At 42.9% G+C, this 19,188-nt stretch overlaps 1 long non-coding RNA gene across 1 annotated transcript in view; it reads left to right on the plus strand.

The window, feature by feature from the left end:
- Positions 1-18,777, plus strand: part of LOC143340855 (uncharacterized) — a 56,094-nt gene extending 37,317 nt beyond the window's left edge. The window contains exons 2-3 of the long non-coding RNA XR_013079513.1: positions 1,216-1,404; positions 18,640-18,777. This is a non-coding gene — a long non-coding RNA (uncharacterized LOC143340855). The remainder of the gene's footprint in view (positions 1-1,215; positions 1,405-18,639) is intronic.
- The last annotated feature ends 411 nt before the right edge of the window (positions 18,778-19,188 follow it).

The following is a 19,188-nucleotide window of genomic DNA, read 5'->3' on the forward strand; positions in this document are numbered from 1 at the left end:
ATCCAAATATTTCTGCCTCGAGGCTCGACATATTTATCGCTCGAGAACGACGCGTCGCGATTTTTAACGATCACGCTCGAAAAAAATTATTCTCGAAATAGAAATCATTTAAAGCCGTCACTGTCGCGTATCAGCGAGTTAAATCGAAAGGATGCGTTAAGTTTCTGCATGGAAATATGCTAACGAGGTTGACACTTGATACCGAGTATCGCCCCTGTCGCGAAGTTCAACATTTTTAAGTGAAAAATAGCGAGAAGTTTCCACTGGATTCGAGAACTTTCTCCCTGTCGCGTTACGAGTATTAAAGCTTATCTAAATTTTCTTTACTCTTGGGGTTATTCGACTGTAAGTTTGAATAAATCCTCCAATGGCTGGAGAACGTTGAACAAGAATTTTTCTCGTTAAGCTTACGCTAACAACGAACGGTCGAGGTATTTGTAAAGCGTCCGATTCCGGATCTCTCGTGGGTCTCCTTCGTTTCGAAAATTTCTTGGGATTTAGTTCGTAATAACCATGGAGTTGAAGCGCGAATAATTATAACCCACTTAGTCTTCCTCGTTTCGAGGCAGGAGGTACGAGCCTCGAGGAAGTTCTCGTTTATCGACGGTGACGATCGCGAACGTCTCCACTTGCTGGCCAAACGCTTCTTAACTCGCGATCAGAGGCGAGAAGATGATTGCTTATATCCGGACCTCCGTTACGTTTCGTTAATTTATCTCGATGGCTATATTTATTTGTTAGCGCTCTGTAGCGTTCGGAATAAATACAAACATTGTACGGAAGCGTAAAATAAACCGGTTAAAATTTAAAGAATCGTCTAGGAACGAGTGTATCTGAAAAGAAAGTGGTTCTATGTGCAGTTTAATTTATTTTATAATACAGGGTTAATCATTTAATTCTTTAAAAGTTGTTTGGTATAAAGAGGTAATAATTAAGTTTTTGCTATCTTCCTTTTTTATCAAAATAAGAAGGATACTTTGAGTTTTTTTTAACTATAGTGTGCAACATTTAATCATGCCACTCGAAAGTCTATTGTATATAGAATACAAAATTATTAAGGTGCATGGGGTCAGAAATGTGTTCTCACCGATCAAGTATAGAAAATCCATTATTAATTCACGAGTTATTCTTTCGATTGAACCTCTAGTTTTCAACAACCGTATTATATTTCTCTTGTTTACGACCCATTTTGACCGCAGAAATTTTCTGTTTCAGTGCCTGGAGAAGTTTGTTGCACCATTGACCTATAAAGAAGAAGCTGGATCCTTTTTCCCCCAGCGGCTCGGGCGTTAAATTTCAATTCCTCCGGTACGAGAACGAATAGTATAGCAGGGAAGAGTCGCGTTCCATAAATTAATTACCGGTGGAATCGTCGATCACAGGAGATCCGGGTAGTATATTACGGTGAGTAACGGGGCAAAAAAGGCGTCGAAGGGGGGTTTGGCGAGTCCGATGAAGAGGAGAAATCGGGCTCCGGGCGCGAAGGACCGCCAGGACTCGCGGGGGTAACGCGTCCGTGCACGGTGGGTTAATTCGATGAAAATTGCGAGAGGCTGTCTGGCCCCTATCCATCAATTTTAATTCAGCTCGAGGCCCACCCACCGAGGGTGCGCCGCCCCTGGCAACTTCCGTTCGCGGTCTTTCCGTGAAAAAAGCCGTCTCCTTCTGCGCCGCGCCCTCCCCCTACCCCCGTTCTTTCACGTTCTCCTTCCGCACTTTCATTCTCGCGTCCATTCAGCGCGTTATGCACGGATGCGAGCAGAACGGACGGGGTAGGGCGACGCGGCACGAAAAATCGTTATTAATCGTCGGGTCGGCGACCCGAAACAGGTCTGTCGGCGACTTCGACACGCCGTAGTCTAGCGTTAAAAGCCGCGAATTATATTTACGGCTTATCTGACTGACGGTTGTCGAGCGGCGCGGCCATTAGCGCGCCCCGCGGACGTCAACGACGAGGAATCGTCCCGAGAGGATGGAGAATCGTCTCGCGGGGTCCGCTTCGACTATTCCGTATCGCGTACCGTGCGTTTGAAGTCGCGGGACTGCGATGCTTTTACTCGTTCCCCGACCCCGGGCATCGTTTGAGACGAACGATGGCTTCTCTCCTTTGGACGGGGACGTTAACTCGCCATCCAACGGGGCCGCGAGTGCAATATTGTCTCCGCGTTCTAACCTATTTTCCGCGTATACACTCTCGTCGCGATTCCTTTCAATGACGCGATAAATCCGCGTCTGGAGATACCCGACAGCCAAATAGGATCCAACGATCTATCGATTTTTCACGATGTTAATATTCGTTCTTCGTTGTTTCGTATATAATCTCAATACAGAGTATATAATCTTAACTAGAGTTGACGAGCTTTCGAAAATTATTCGAATGCACAATGTTTTACTTAGTGATTTTGAAGCTGTGATACTATATACGAATAAAAACTGCGTATGCACTTTGATTTTTAAACGATTTTAGAGACAATCGACAATTTTTTAGTACCTTCCTCGATAACGATCACTGGTTTGCGAACGTTATCGGAGGTACTAGGAAATTGTCGATTATCTCTAAAATCGTTTAACAATCAAAGTGTATATATAGTTCTTCTTCATAAATTGCATGATCTTTGCACAGTAGCGCAGCTTTAAAATAGTGAAGACTGATTTGTTAACCCCTTGCCGTAACAACGTGTCTGATTCCTTACAATTCTTGATGTTAAGTTTCACAATCATGAGACTAGTCACTGATCATCAAGTCTCATATATTAAAATGAACACATTTTTACATTCACGAGGTATCCATAAAATAAATTTGTCTATTTTGTGGTCATTCCTGTTATGAACAAATTTAATAAAAATTAAATAGTGTACATTTAAAAAGTCAGTTGGGATTAAATCGTACCTTAAGGGGTTAATAACGTGAGAAAAATAACGTATGACAAGACCATATTGTACTTGCACCACATCGTATCAAATCAAGGTTTGATGAATCCTCGCAATGGCCGTTAAAAGACACGTTCGTTCTGGAGTCTCCTATCCTTGATAGGAGATTTATCGTTCCGTCTTCGGGACTGCTTTCCCAAAGTCGAAGTCACAGTCTGTTTGTTTTCCCGATTTCGAGCGTTGCCGATGGATTTACGAGGTCGAGACGCAGTAACATTCATCGACGTCCGGCGATGACGTCTGCACTTTACGAGATTTAGAGACCGGAAGGGGCTTTGTTGCTTCCAGCAGCGTCGTTACGACGAGGAATATCGACGAGGTCCTGGCTCGTCAAGCGGATTAGGACTCCGGGGCGTCCTCGGGCTTACCAGCTCCAAATTATGAGGCGTCTACCTGACCCTGAGTGCCGCTACTTTTTTCTTTCACCTCCCGATTCACGAGACAATGTCCCTGGACCCCCTCGATCAGCATAAATTAGAATAAATAACGAGCCCTACATCGGAATTAGCATAAACTGTGAAATTAGGTGACGAGAAAAATCGCATTGGCGTGCGCGACCTCGATTCCGATAGTTGCAGAGAGTTTCCTTTTTCCTGAAATCTAACTGTGCATTTTCAGATAGAATCACGATATCAAAAATTGGGTTCTTTTAAGTTTCCTAAAAAAATCTGTCCCTTCCAAATGAAATAGTTTTACTAGTTATATATTGCTTACTAAGAAACCATTTGACATTTCTCTAAATAAATAAAATTTAATACTACTGTAAGGGTTGTTCGGTTCAGAATTTTTTTATATTACGACCAACCGAAGCTAAAGTTTGACAAACACCGGTCTAGTCTAGAGGGCCCCCTTGATCCTTTAAAAATCCTCGACGGAACGAAGGCAACTTTTGCTCCAAAAAAAATTAGCGTTCGTTTAAAAAAGAACCGTTCGCAACGGGAAAGATTTACAATCCTTTTGAAAAGAGGTCCGTTGGTAAAAAGTTTCTAGCAAGGGGGCCGATCGTCGTGGTTGTAAATATCGAGGTCCTGCAACTCCGTTCCCGGAAAGAGTCAAAGGAAGTGGCAACGCCCTTACTTCGCACTTTTTTCCATGGAGACTTTAGCGTCAGCACTACCGATCGTCCGATACCTCCGCCCCTGTGAGAATCCCTTCCCTTAACGGTTGTAATATACCGTAATTCTCCGGGATTATCACGGCAGGTAATAATTTTCCCGATGCAGTCCACAGCAGGGATGGGCAGAATGGCCTTCAAAGAGTATTTCAGCGACGGAAACCTTTTATTTATTACTTTAGTCGAACGCGCAAAGTATAGAATATTTTTATTTCAAATGTAAAATATATTTGTATTCCATATTAAATCATAAAAGTACTTTATTCGGTACGTACTAAAGCGATGCCCTTTAAATTTTGTAAGTAAAAACAAATAACTTCGTAACAATACAGATTTATTATTCATTTATGGACTTTGCAAATTTCATTATTTATTCATAAAATAAATTTTGTATACATTTATAAAATTACAAATTTTATTATGCATTGAAATTTAAAGTACCGCCAGAATGCACTGAATACATTTCTGTAAATATTGTGAAAGTATTTTAGATGTATTTCAGTTAGGAGATCGTTCGAGTACGTTCGTTCCTGACCCTCGGTAACACTTTTCTCCTGCAGTGGCGACCATCGCCGTCAGGACGACGGGATGACTCTCGAGGGGGTGGCCGATACACTTTGCCCCACGAGAGCCAGCAAAGTCTGCGCAATCTCCTTTGAACAACCCCGCGGATATGGTGTCGCGAACGGAAAGGGATGGTTATTAGGCACGAAGGACTCGTTCTCAATCGGTGCGATCCATCTCCTCGCCGCTACTCGTTTCCTGAATGCGACGATGTTCACGGCGTGTTCATAACTCGCCCCTTTCCGCGGTCTTTGTCGCGCAGTTTCTCTTACCCTCATTGGTGATGGGTTTTTAAAGGGACTCGACGAATTCTGTGTTTTGTATTAAATATTCATGGCTCGGGGATTAAATTCTTCGGGGATTCGATTTAGTTACCGAACAAAATTTTAACGCAAAATGTACTATTTCCAATACTTTGATCATTGAGTCATTAGAAGAGTTCAAGAGAAAATTTGAGAAATTATAAATGGGGAATAGAAATATTAGAGTTTCACTCGAGCGATTCAAATTGAGATAATAGATTCTGTTGTTCAATGGAAGGGGGGCCCCAAGCCTCTTTAGCTCCCCTTCTTTCCACCACTGATTGGTAGCATTTAAGCCATTCTCATCTGCAGTGGCCGCGCCTTGTTGGGCCTAAACAGCTAGCAGGTAGACAACATTCGTTCGAACTCCACTACTTAGTAATTTTGAAATTCCATCACATAGAAATAATGGTTAAATAATATATCGATCATCCGTGTAAAGGGTCGGTAAAGTTCATGACCTACGAGGTGTTAAGATCGTTTCCAAGTACCAAAATGGAACCAAAAAAATACAACTTGACTAAAATTTATAAATACCAAATATATCGGAAATTTTGTAACCACCACATGTTTCAATACGATTCGAGTCGCAGCAACCCGTTTCCTGGACGCACGAACGTGGACGTCTCGCGCCCCTTTTCCTCCGGGGTCTCTGTCGCGCCTCTTCTCTCGCCCCCCAGGTGGTTTTTTAAAGGGACGTCGAGTAGGAACGAGACGTTCGATTACGACAGTGCAGGATATCTCTTGTTCGCACCATCGCCCCCTCGTCCTTTCCGGCAGCCGGAGAGCGGAGAAGTAGCGTGAGTGGGAGCGAGGAGGGTGGTATTGATAGGAGAGACGAACGAGCGAGAGAGAGAAAGAGACGGGAAAGAGGCTCTTTGATGCCTGCAGAGTGTAGACAGTGGTAGGTGCGAAGTGCGTATGAATTTCATACGAGGGTTGTAAATCTTTCTCCTTTTATAATCCCTCTCCCTCCGCGCCTCGACGTTTCTCCGTCGTTCTAGGTCCTCCGTGTATCCTCCTCTTCTAGGGGGGACGGAACCATGCGTGTCTATGGGGGGTTGGAGGCTCGCGTTGAATGCATTCGAGTTCATCGTAGGGTGTCGTCTGTGGAAATAAGAAGGGTTCGGAAGCTAGCTGGAGAAAAAATCAGCCGAGCAGAGAAAACCCAGTAGGCGAGCAGGGGGTGGCGGTAAAGAAGACAAGCAGAGTACGTGGATTACGGTGGCCGGAAGACGACCGTTCCCCGTATACTCTTTCCAACCCCTGTTTCTAACCCAGAGCCTTTCGCGTTCCCGTCTTACCGACGTGTCTCAATTATTTCTCCACCCTTTGAGCCAGCTCGCTCAAAGTGGAATCCGTCCGCGTTAATGAGGCACCGTTACGTAGTTTCTTTTTTATCCTAGACCAGCTACAGGCGAGTTACGTACCTCGAAGATAACCGCCGTCGTGGCTCACCAGGTTTATGGGTCATAGAGTGAATGGGGACTTGGACCACGGGTTTTATCGCGCGCCTTTGCAGTTCGGCCGAAGATATAGCCCCGGACGGACTATCCCTTTACCTTCATGGGGTATTAAGCGGCTGGAGATGGCGGAACGTGGAAATTGTTAATAATACGAGGTCGCCCGCGGCACTCGAACCTTCTTTTCCTCTTTAAAGCTTCTGCACCGTTGTCCAGGATACTTCCTTTAAAGCGATCTTCCACTCTGGATGCCCCAAAAATTCCATTATATTCTCCTTCCCGTTTCCCGCGAACCTTCAGCCACTCGGAACGCGTCTCCAAATCGTTCGACTGGAAATCCGGCAATTAACAACAGCTAATTTTACCCATTCGAAAGTGTTACAATTACGACTTATATATTTTATTAAAGATATACTTCGTTTATTAGTTACCAATTTTATTTTACCTGACATTTCCGTGCATTTTTCAAATTAACGTCAATTTTAATTTCGGTTCTATTATTTTCTACAATTTTCACATCATTCCCATTTCACTCTTAAATACTCGTATAACATAAATAGACACATGACGGTTTATCGAATTCTTTATTTTTTATTCCAATTAATATAATGTATTCAATTGCCCATTAAACCTAGCGTGATTATTTGAAGATAAATATCATTTTGGGGGCTAGTTACATCGTGAAGAGAACCTCACACTCCCCCAATAAAACCAAACAATACCTTCTATATCAAATATCATTGTTTAATTGGAGTAATTAATTGCAGTTAACGCGGCATCGACTTGGCTTGTGGTTACGGGAAAATTAATTCCATTCGCGGCTAAAGAAGCGACAGACCTTGCGGGTCAGTGACGTTTGCGGTTTCTGATAAAATTAGCGCGCGATTTGCGGTCGTAGATACTGCTTGGCCTGTGCATTAAATTTCAAAGAAACGTCTTTCGCGCGTTAGAAATTACAGTACAAGAAGTTCGATGGCTTTTAAGACACGTTAGATCCCGAGGAAAGGTTACGGGCGCAAGTCACACGCGATGCTTGCCACAACTTCTCACTGTAATCAATACTTCTCTCGTTGGGATACCTTAGAATCGTGAAAACACCTATTCGCGTGAGATCGGGCGCGTTTTAACGTCTGTCCATCATAAAGACTCGTTCGCCGTCTACGACGTTTGTCATAACACTTGTCGTTTTAACGTTTCCAGGAGAAACTGGAATTTCTAGGTTTCCTGGCACGCATTCGACGTTCGTCGAATACTTAAATATTCCCGGGAACTTGTGTCTCTCGTTACGACGGGTTCGCTTCCGAAAAAGCACAAGTGCAACCGCGACTATAATGAAATGGTAAATGATTCAGCGGGTAATTGAAACCGTTTAAGGTTACCGAGAAGGAGAAATACTGTACAATTTAGAGGAGACATTCGATACGTCGGTTTAATAATACAACGACCGTCGCATAATTTATTTAGCGAACAATGCACTTTATTTTTGTATAAACATCTTGAATTATCGGTGCTTCGTAACCGGCTAATTATTGTTTCTGTAACGGAATTAGATTCGAGAAAGTTCGCTTTCGTCTCGGAATTATGCTCGTCGCTTTCTCGAAGCGTCTCTTCGTTATGGCATCTGTTGCATCGGTGCTCGTGGCTAGAAAATGAATATCGCGTGCACCTAAACGGAAAGTAAAAGTTGATTGGTTCGCGATGCAAGTGGCACAGAGGCGACCTTCAAGGAAGACGACTCTGTGCGCGCGAGAAATCAATTAAGTCGATGAATATATATTGGCTATTAGACAGTGGGCGTGTGTCCTGCGTGCGTTAATAATGTATGACATGTTCTTGCAGTATTGCTTCGGGCGCGCGGCAATCATTTCGAGCCACTCCACCGGCAGCACTAATGGGATGCACCCCTCGAGACTTTACCATTGTTGTCCCATAGGTACGTGTATCTTCCCTGACCTTCGGCACGGGTTTGTACACGGGCCAGATTTCCCCTCGTAAAAGTTTGATCTCGTGATTACGGCCGTAGCGAGAACGAGGAAACTCGTAGAAGTCCATCGAGACCCGCCGCGTGGGGTTCCCTTTCGCCTCCAAATGCTCTTCGAACCTATCGAACGCAATTTACGGCCTAATGCGATTTATTTCGTTACTTAGCGTCAACGTTATCCTTCGGAAACTTCCCCCGTCGATTATTGGAATTACACCGATTATCGAACTTTATCGTCTTTTCCTTTCAAAATATTCTTGCGATCGTTCCACGGCTTCAGATTTTTTCAAACGCGATTATTAATACTTTTTAACAAAGTATTAATCTCGTAACAAGGTTGTATGGATAGCACTTAATAATCACTGTTGGAATTAGTTTCACATTTATTTGGTAGCTTTCTTTCGAATGGAATTTATTTTTGGATAGGAGGGTTATGTATATAATTGATCATATCGAGCAAACACTGTGGGAATTATAATATCAATCAATAGGAATTTCTGAAACTTCTTTGGGTGCATAGTGTCAAAGTAAATGTGAAAATAAACATAGAAGACAGCATAAATAATAGTAGTTGTTGTGTTCATAAGATAAAGGATGAAATGCCCTTTAAAATGGCCGTTCAAACGAGTAGATAGCTTTATTAGTTCCGGAGATATGAGGATTTTAGTTTCAAGTCGATCGGATGGGACCGAAGCGTTTGTTTAGGTCGCGAGATCAATGAATTTTTTTACTACGGCCTTGCAAGGTCGTTGACCGCACGCGCTCGTAGTAAATAGTAAACACTACGTCACTCGGTCACTCGCGTACGAGACAAAGAGGTCCGATGCGACGCGATAGACGGAGACAGAGAGAGTCGAATTAAAAAAATTATCCTTTTACATAAATTGCGATATCTCCAAAACGGAAAGTCGGATCGTCAAAAACCAAAAACCATTGTAAAGAGGAAGCTTTACCGCTTCCTACAGTGGCTCAATAATGGATAAAACACTAGTATTTTCGGAACTGTACTTGTGCAAAGTTTAACTATTTTTAATGCGTGTGTTAGACTGTTCTAAGGCAGTGGAAACTGAAGATTCTCACTGTTAGAATTAGTTTCACACTTACTTAGTAGCTTTCTTTCGACTGGAATTTATTTTTTGACAGGAGAGTTGTGTATATACACTGTGGGAATTACAATGTCAATCAATTTAATTTTTAACAAGTAGAATACAAAATAATTACATAGAATTTTCACATTGTAAACAAGCACATACGAGTGCACGTGCAAGCACACACGTCTACCTTCATCATTAGTCATACTTATTTGAAAAGTTTCATAAATCGTACCTCCCTAATTCGTGGCGTGCCTGTGGCTTATCTCGAATTTTTTGACCGTTTCCTGGGAAATGAAAAGACGGTTTCAGGGAGGAATTCGGAGTCTAAGGACGATAGAAATTCGTTGGATTAGATAATGAACGACAGAGGACAACTCGTTCGAACCGGAGAAAAGTGGAATGCTCTGTAAGGGACGGAGTAACTTATCTGCATTCGTTGTGCCGTTGACGTTCGAGCGCGCGTCCGCCATGGTTTCGTCGTAAAAGCACAGCGGAGTGCTATTTTATGGCAGGTTAAATATGGTTGTCATCCCGATGATAACTCAAACATTTCTCCAGTCGTCAAGCTGTCAACTCGTTGGGTATCTGTACCTTTCGCTCGTCACTATCTGTTCTTTTAGTTGCACGTGAAAAAGAAAGAACAGAGAACTCTTTCCGTTCAAAAGATGTCCCACGTATCGAAGAAACGTAAATTTTCTGCTAATTCGATCTCTTAACGCGGATATTTGAGTCGAGAGTTGTCTGAATCCAAGTATTTCGAGACACGTTGCTTTACCCTGTAAATTGGTTTGCATAGACCAGTAGCAAGATTCGTGCAGTTTCGTTCGAACTAATATTTTAGTATCCAGAATAGTTTGAACGTCAATGACTAATTAATTTCGTGACCTTATAAAGTCAGTTTCCTGTTGCATATTGAAAAATTCTGGAAACTATTCCTGTGATCTCTGTATTCTGAAACGTGGCTGAAGTGAATCTTGTTAAAAGGTGATTCAGAAATTGCAATCTGAAAATAAAGAACTTTGAGAATTTAAAATAAACATATTTATTTAAGATTTTATGATTCTTAGGAGGTTCTAATCTGACGTATATCCGCGAAAAGAGCGTTTCGATTTCTGATCACAAACCAAACGGCGTCATAAACTCATCGTAAAAAAATCGAATCCCGAATCCAGGTTTCTAGCGGCAGGAATCTCAGGTATATCATTTCCGTTATCGACGGTCTTTTTTATTATCGTCCTGACGCTGGATACCAAAAAGTATCGTAAGAGCGAAATCTGCCCGTGTTTCTGGTATCTTAGCTGCCCGAAGCTCGTAGCCAATGGCGACGCGCGCGAGGCTAAGGTTTCCCAAGTTCCATTACAGGAACGAAGGATGGTCCAATAGACGAATGGACAGCTTAGCGGTCCCGTTATCTGAGGAAGGGTTTTAGAGCCTAATCTGGGTTCTACGAGGATACGGTGTGTGTCAGAGCTTCGCTCTCCTGGTTGGCCGTTACGTACATATATGCACGACGCAGGTACCAAGATAGCCAGGTATATCCTTAGCTCCGCTACCTTGGAGGATGCATTTGTCACTGGGGAACTGACACTGCTGAGACAATGCGAGATTACTGGCCAATACAACCGTTCCGTTCGGGTTCAATGGCCAACAAGGAGGGATGTGTAATTCCGGGACGATTCCGCATATCGCGCCGGAAGAAAACCTGTGAAATACGTTCGCGAACGTATCGGTGAGCTCGATTCGATAGGTCTTAAGTGCGAAACTCTCGTTTCCCGATGCTCGTTTTGCGTTCGCCGCCGGTGGCTGAATTCGGGATAACGATAGGCGTCTGCGAGATCGAAACGTCGTATGGTTTTTATTCTTAATCCTTTCGCTATTACGCGTCACTCCGGTGGCTTCCCGCTAAGCTAGTGGTTCTTAATCTTTTTAAGCTCTCGACGCAGTTTAGAAACCGTGATGCGAGATAAATGGCGCGGGTATTAGTTTTGGCACGCGATAAAACTCCATCGGGGCGCGTTAAATATTTTTATTTCATTTTATTCTGTCGATCTACCGTTATTGCTCGAAACACAATTTTCAATGGCGCACGTCGTTGCGGGCAAACACGTTTCTAAAGACACTTTAGAACGATTTGAAATTTTTTAATTTTGTCGATATATTCGTCCACCTGCTCGAAATTTTTTTCTCGAAAGTGCGTAGGATTTCGGTGGTGTGTCTATTCACCAAAAATAATTGTAATGGACCCCCGCAACCGAAAATAATTTTTCCAGAACGATTTGAAAGTTTTCAATTTCGCCCAATTTCAGGGGAATCGTCATTCATGGTCAGACATTGTAGTTTCGGTAAAGAATTTTTTCCTCGTAAGTGCGTAGGATTTCGGGGGTATGTTTATTCACTAAAAATGTTTATAATTAACCCCCACAACCAAAAATAACTTTTTCAGAATGATTTGAAATTTTTTAATTTAATCTTTTAATAACTTTTTAACGAAGCCTCAATCAAGAAATTCATATTCTTGATTTTCGTCTTATTTTGGCCTCTAAAATCTCCCATTAAAATTTTTCGCGGGGTTGGCCGAACACCCTGTATATTTCTTCAATCTTCAAGAACAGATAATTGTGAAATGCATAGGGTTGTCATACAACCTGCTGCACAACTCCGCTAAGTTAATTGGTAAATTTACTATCTATGCAATTCGACATGCAACCTATCGTATAATAAATCGTCGTGTCTACGGCCCCCTTTAAAGCTGCCCAACTAGTTCAGTCACAGCAACAGAATTCGATAAGACTTAAAATCCTTAGTAATCCATAGTTGCATTTTCCTTCAAAGCGTCGTCTTTGAATTTCCAAATGGACCGTTTGCTTTCTTTCGGCGCAACAGAATTAAGCGACGGTTCCGTATGTACCGCGAAAAAGCTATCGACGGAATCGTTCTCGATACGATCGACGATGGTCGGGGGGCTCGAGTGGCTCAAAGGGGATAAAACATCTCGTCGAACGGCCCCCTTCCACCACGCTCCCGTTTTCCGGGTACGTTGAAAGGAAAACTCCTCTCTCGTAATCGAAAACAAAAGGTTTCCGTGGCTTCGATCCGCCTCGGTCGTCGTCGCTCGAAGAAAGAGAGAAAGGCGGTGTGCCGGTTCCCTGATTAATTTCGCCTTTCCACGTCGATGGTACGTAATCCGCCTAGTCACGGAAGTCCATTCGACTCCCCCGACTTTCGACGGGTCGATGACGAGAACATAATAACCCAAATCTCGGAGGGGACGCCACGCGAGTCGACCCTCCGCCCGACGAGCAGGGGGGGGGGCATTCTTGAAAAATAGGCCGACCGATTTTCCACGAGGCCGTGAGATCAAGGACAAAAGGGATACTCTTCGGTGGTTTCTTCGTTTGGGAAAAGGGACAACGCGCGACGGACACATCGGCGACAAGCATCCGCCCGAAGGGTCCGTAAATTCCCTGGAATCCTCCCCGAGGTCCGTCCGGGGGTTGACGCCGTACCTTGGGGAAAAAGGGGGGCTTTCCCGTCCTTAAACAGGGCGGCTCTCGAACTTTTTCAATGCCTTTTTTCACCAGCCCCGGCGAAATCGGCCTCGCCCCGCTGTCCCGGCTAGGCACCAGTCATAACGATGCCTTGTTAATATCTTGGACGATACCCTGGTAGCAGGAGGGTGGCTTGAGTGCATCCGCGGCATTGTGAACGCGGTCGGACCACCCCGCGAATCCTGAAATATTCAAGGAGTCGTCGTCGTCGAGGTTGCGCGCCCCGGGCTGGCCATACTCTCTCTCCTTCCGTCTTTGTACAGATTTTTCATCCTTTTCTTCTCCTCTCGTCCTATCGTCCCGCTTAGACCCGAAAGAGGGGTCCACCGGTAAATCTGATAAGGACTCTCCGCGATCCTTACCACGAGATGATGCTGGCCGCCGGCTACGGGGATCAGACCACGGCCTGGACGCCGCCTGGACGTACGGCCTAGTCATCGTCTACCGCCATTAAATTTTTATTGAATTAGAGGTTCGAAGCGTGCACGCGAACCACGTATCGAAGGAGAGACCCGTGTAATCGTGATTAGATGTTCCAAATTGTTTGACTAAACGAGGTGTAATATGCTTCGCCCAGTACCGATTTTCCGATGATCGCGATCCAGAGATGCCACGATAACGCCCGGCCACGGCAATCATTACCATTTTACGCCCCGGAATATCGTTACCTGGAGATATATGAGTCCGGCGGACGCGAAATATTTTAGCTAATTCTGTGTGTTGCTGGTAAATATATACAGTTACTCCCCCACTCGTATTCGTGCACCTCAAGGGGTGGAGACTCGTGTAAAATGGTAACGAGAAGCGATATTTGACAATTTTTTTTACAGCATAAGGGTTTATTTCCACATATCTTCTTTAACATTTCAAGATACAAATATTTTTTTTTATCGACTTTGGATGAAATAATAAATGTTATTATTATAGTCTGAACACCTTTAATTGCTCTGAAAATATTAAATAATAAATGAACCATACACCGTGGTTTATTAATACAAGAAAAGCTGTTCAAAACAATTCCTTTTTGGGTATAATTTATGAAAAAAAATAACTTCGAATTTAAAATCAACTGAAACAGCTATTAGTTATTGGAGTATCGGAAGGATTGACTTCTCTTGTCTAAAAATAATAATTCTAAATCGTTCTGGCGATACCAGAGACAATGGAACGTCGTCCTAGCAAACAAAGGAAGCTATATCGCGACTCTCGGTACAGAGATTTCGTTTTTACGAAATAGAAATAAAAATGTACCGTTGCAATTGTCAAAGTTTGTCCATCGTCTAGCCGTTATCGCTCCTCCACAAATACACGCGCCATCCGTTATGAGTTGCACCGTCCTGTTCCGTATTGACAACGTGGCTACCGTCGCCAACAATGCATTCCATATAGTTATTGTTTACCGTGCGTTATTGTTTTATTACCCGTCCACCTGTTTGTTTCTGCGCCATACACTAACAACCGAAAGAAACTCTTTGTTCTTCAAACTGTACGAAATATTAAAGGCACAAATAGTAGCTTAATTTTCATTATAATTCTTCTACCCTAGATACAAAGACTTTTGATTCATAAACTATGCTCTATTATTTCTTATATGTATACTTTCTCTATTCTATATTATTGTTTTCACAAGATTATTTTAGAATTTAGAAACATTATTCCTTATAGTTTTCAATCTCCAGTATATCGAAGTCACATTATTTTCTCCTTTACTAAAATCGTAACATAAAAAGGGTAACAATTACGACTTATTATATTTTATTAAAAATATACTTCGTTTATTAAAAAGTTTCCACGTTCTCGATACAGACTGCTTATTCTCAATTTTATTTTACCCGACATTTCCGTGCACTTTTCAAAATAACGTCAATTTTAATTTCGGTTCTATTATTTGCCACAATTTATTCTCGTTTCACTCTTAAATATTCATATAACATAAATAGACGCATGACCTTTTATACAATTCTTTGTTTTTTGTTCCAATCAAATTATTGAACATTATTTGAAGATAAATATTATTTTGAGGGTTGGTTACACCATGAAGACGCCTCCTATATCAAATGTCATTATTTAATTGAAATAATTAATTGTATTTTATTAACGATCCCAGATTTCTTGTCTCTAATTAAAAAAATAGTGCGCAAGTTTTCTGAATGTTTGGTGTTCGTTATAAGCGAGTCTTGTCGCTAAAAACGCTAGACGCCACGGATTAACACTCAGCCTCGATCAGTGATGGAGTTTTTCTCGTTAGAATTAGTCGCGAATTCCGTCGCGGAGGAACGTGACAGAACGCGCTGATGAGGTGGAAGCTAATTAACCGTTATCTGCGAAGCCCGAGATTCGTTTCGCTGAAGTTATGATACCCAAGACTCGCGAAAAGAGACTGTCTAATTGTAGCCGGAGAACCCGGCAAGTTTTCCCGCGTACAAAACGAAAGCAATTAGCCTGACGGTGGACGAAAGGTTTCAACGAAGACTTACCGGTGTCGTCTGAGAAAATTAATTGCATGGATTTTCTTTGGATATCTGCATCGTATCGTCGCTAATTCTTCGAGGACTTTGATTTCAGACGATCGAGCGCAGCCAACAACGCGTAATATCGTTTTTCAACGAGGCATTACGGAATTGTAATTCTTCCCTGTCTGCATTTACAAGGTGTTTTGTAACAAAATCGAATTTTCCATTGAACAGAACTCTTGTATACACTGTAGGTCGATTAATCTTTGTACTCCAGACACGGCAGGTGACATTTTTAATGGTAACTGTTTATTTTAAATTGCGTACAATTGTTTTCACACCGACTTACACCGATTTACGCTGATTCACACTGGTTGATACGAATTACTACATTGTGTCTCTATGGACGTAGGTGTGCTTCCATTGACCGCACCCATTGAATATTGGCGGGATTATTGCTAATGCTAACAGCCGTTTCCCTTGATGTTCGCTATCAATTGCTGGCGCGTATCAGATTTTCGATCTAGATACACCCTCGATTTCGTGCGACCCCATAGAAAAAAATCTGAAGGGGATGTTAGATCTGACGAGGGGTCGTTGACATAGGTTCACCTTTTTCTATTCATCCATTAGAAAAAGTCTCGTCGAGGAATATAACGTAATAACCGCGACACCACAGAAAGGAACGTCTCAACGAGCATGGAAATAGTTTCTCAAATAAACAACTTACGTATTAATATTTCTGTCGTCTCGAAAATGAGGGTGAATCGTCCCAAAAATATATTTGTTTAACTCAACTGGGCATTTATTCAGACTTCAGGTTAATATTGATTTTTTGATGTATCATTAACTACCCTTAAAAATTCGTTGCTTTCCTCTACGATCAAAGGTGTGAATAATCCATTGCTATCTCTGACAAATAACACAAAATCGAAATAGAACCAAACGTAAAATTTACTGGAGTGGTGGCTTCTGAACTTTTCAAGAGACACGAATTTATCCAGTCTCAAAATTTCGCCTAGTTCTCTCGCAATGATAATTAAAACCTCACTGTTTTGGTAGTTTACGAGTCACCGAATGGAATTGAAAGCCCAAGAACGATGGCGTGAATCAACTAATTACAACTCGCGGGCATCAAGTAGGGGCGTAGGACGAAGAACATGAATTTAAAAAGCACCGAGAACCGCAGTATGCAAATCCGAGTGCTCGCGAGACGTGATCGCTCAATTCCTAGACTCGAGGCGGCCCAGACGATTTCACGGTTTTTCTCACGCGAAAATTACGCCCCGAGACCGCGGAGTTTCACAGCCGCGGGTTTTTTGCAACGTTAAATAAACGTTCCCGCGCCCCGAGGTATTCCGGATCGTTTGTTCGTGTATGATCTTCATTACGTGAAATTAGCGCTGTGCAAATATGGGTGCACCCACGCGTTCGGCTCGTGTCCAGCGAACAACCGGCTTCCCGACGTTTGCCCACTTTTTTCTTCGCCGCGAAATTAACACCTGCAACGCGATGTCTAAGATTTTTCTGACAGCGCCGTGGAAACGCTTCAGCGTTCGCTCTCGTGGAAGCTCTTTGTGTACCTTTGCTCTCCGACTTTTACTCGAACTAGTTGCTTGAGAATTCAATTGAAATTATTTTGTTAGACAAAGGTCCCCAATTTTAGTGAAATTTTAAAATAAAAAATATATTTCCCTTGTCAAGATCAATGATTGATTTGAGTAGTTGAGTAGAATTTTAACAAAGAGAGAACGTCAGTTAATTTTATGAGAACTCTTTTCGACAGATCTCCACTGGTATGAGAGTTTTTAAATATCCTGTAACAGCCAGAATAAAACATTTTCATGCACCTGTACGCTCTAAAGAGACCAGGAAACAGTAGTAAAAGGTTAATTTGCAACAAGGATCCTCGAAGAGATGGCGAATCGCAGGGCGCAGCCGAAACGAGGCTCGCGAGGGATCTAATTCGTCTTACAAACGTTCTCACGGGGCGAAAAGGGTTTCCAGTTAACCGCGAACGGTCCCGAAAGCGAGCCACGGTCGTTACACGAGCACGATATTAACGGAGCGCTAAATAACTCGAGCTAACTGGACTCCGAAGCAGCTGGCCGCGAGCCGCGAAGCGTGGGAAGTTATGCAAAAAGAGCGATTGCCCTGCCACGGGGACACTAAAGCGATATGGTTGCTGTTGAGTGCCGTGGTGTCGCGAACGAACAGTCCACGGAACGGTCGAAACGCGGACGAAAAACAAGAGGAAGAGGTACGACGACGCCGGTGATCCTAGGAACCTGTATTCGCGTCGACAGTATTTCACGTCTGTAATCGTCCACGTTTCAAACCAGTTCGCTACAGGAAGACCTACCTGTCGACCACGTGTATCTACTGGCTGTCACGTATGAAATATTTTTACCACAAAACATCTGTTTCCTCCTATTCCTTAACGCCATCGTCTTTTGCACGTCGTCGATATAAACCCCTATATCGCCTTCTTTGATTTGGATGTTCTAGCTTTTATGTGGAATCGATGACTCGTTCAAACAGTTTCAAACACAATCTGATAGGTTCAAGGTTTGAAGAACAATCCTAGCGAGAGTGCACAAATTCAAACGTCCCTTATATGGCTTTCCTTGATTCGAACGACCTAGCTTCTTTATCTGGACGTAGAATTGATAGTTCGTTCAAACAGCTGCAAACACAATCTGACATTCAGAATTAGAAGAACAATTCTACCGAAAAGACACAGATTCAAACATTCCTTACACCGCCTATCTTGATTCGAAGGACCTAGCTTCTTTATCTGGACGTAGAATCGCCGACTTGTTCAAACAGCTGCAAACAGAACCAAACGTTCGTAGTTCAAAGAACAATGCTTCTGAAAATGCACAAATTTAAACGTTTCTTATACTGCCTTCCCTGATTCGAACATCCTAGTATTTTTACGTGAATCTACAATCGCCAATTCGTTCAAACAGCTGCAAACAGAACCTGACGTTCAAAGAACAATGCTCCCGAAAATACACAAATCTAAACGTTCCTTACACCACCCTCCCTGATTCGGACCTACCCTTTTTATCTGAACTTAGAATCGAGAATTCGTTCAAACAGCTGCAAACAGAGCCTGACGTCCAGAGTTCAAAGACCATTGCTACCGAAAATACACAGATTTAACCATTCCCCGGTCTGTTTCAGGTCTGCGTGGACTAATCACAGGTGTGAGTAACACCGTAACGTTTAGCGACGGAAAAACGTTGCGGCGATAAGATCGCTGGAGCAAGAGAAAGCCCTCGAACGAGCAGGACACCGAAATGTTATGATAACCGAACCACGACGAATGGTCAGTAAATTCAATTACCCGTATAAATATCTCTTTTCTGTACCAAACTCGATATAAAATGTTTGATTTACATTCGCGCGGCTTCTGGTTAGAAAATTCAACGCTTTCGTTGGTGTTGAATCCGCGAGCGGGGAAAGAGTCGCGAAATTCTCGTGGACCCGAGAGGGGGAATGCTTTTGGGGAAAGTTTACGCGGGAAACGCGTAGGAAATTTCCTCCGACGGGACGTGGGAAGGAAACTCGTTGAAATGGGTCAAAGCGGATTCAGCGTGAACCCACCTGTTGCCCCGTTCATCTTCGCATACACGTGCACGTACGTGTACGGACAGTCGTGGATCGTGGAAGTGGTGGAAGTAAATGGTTGGAACGTGTGCATCTAGACTAGCTCGAATTGCCGTTGATCGT

Source organism: Colletes latitarsis, chromosome 4 (genome assembly GCF_051014445.1).
Source record: "Colletes latitarsis isolate SP2378_abdomen chromosome 4, iyColLati1, whole genome shotgun sequence".
NCBI classification, from domain to species: domain Eukaryota; kingdom Metazoa; phylum Arthropoda; class Insecta; order Hymenoptera; family Colletidae; genus Colletes; species Colletes latitarsis.